Here is a 635-nt window from a genome sequence, read left to right on the forward strand (position 1 = left end):
GCTCTTGCCCTGGCTCCAGGCTTTCCTGGCCCCGCCGGGTCCTGCCTCCAACTGGCCTCGCCCGCCCAGCCTTCCTCCACTCGGGCCCCGCCTCTCCCGGGTTTCGGGGGTCTGAGCTCCGTGGCCCCGCCCCCTGGTCGGTCCGGGCCTCTGAACCAGTCCCTCTTTTGTCAACACAGGACCTGCACAAGGTCTGCTTATCGGCCCCTCCCTGTCCCACCACCAGCAACTCAGACCCGGGTCCGAGGCTTGGGAATTCTGCTCGGAAGGCTCCTGCGCCTGCTCGCTCCGAGCCGCTTCCAGGGTAGACTCGCCCAGGGGCTCTGAGCGAAGTTCGTGAGCCAGAGCTGGTGGGTACGGCTTCCCGGCTTCCCGGAGCCCAGTCCCTGTCTGCAGGTGCTGCTACGATCCAGCCAGCCCCTGACCGGGCCCCAGAAGCGGCGCTGCGCTGAGGAGGAGGAGCTGCTGCGAGGTGTGCTGGCTGGGGCTCGACCTGGGGCCCGGGGCATCATTGTGGATACTTGCTCGGCCTAGACCGTCAAACAGGCCCGCAGGACTGGCGGCGGCACTAAATCCAAGGCCGCCAACCCTGGCTGGAAACGGCTGCACTGGCCTCTGGAGAGGTAAGGGTCTTC

This window comes from Myotis davidii, unplaced genomic scaffold, assembly GCF_000327345.1.
Source record: "Myotis davidii unplaced genomic scaffold, ASM32734v1 scaffold88, whole genome shotgun sequence".
In the NCBI taxonomy this organism is placed as follows: Eukaryota; Metazoa; Chordata; class Mammalia; order Chiroptera; family Vespertilionidae; genus Myotis; species Myotis davidii.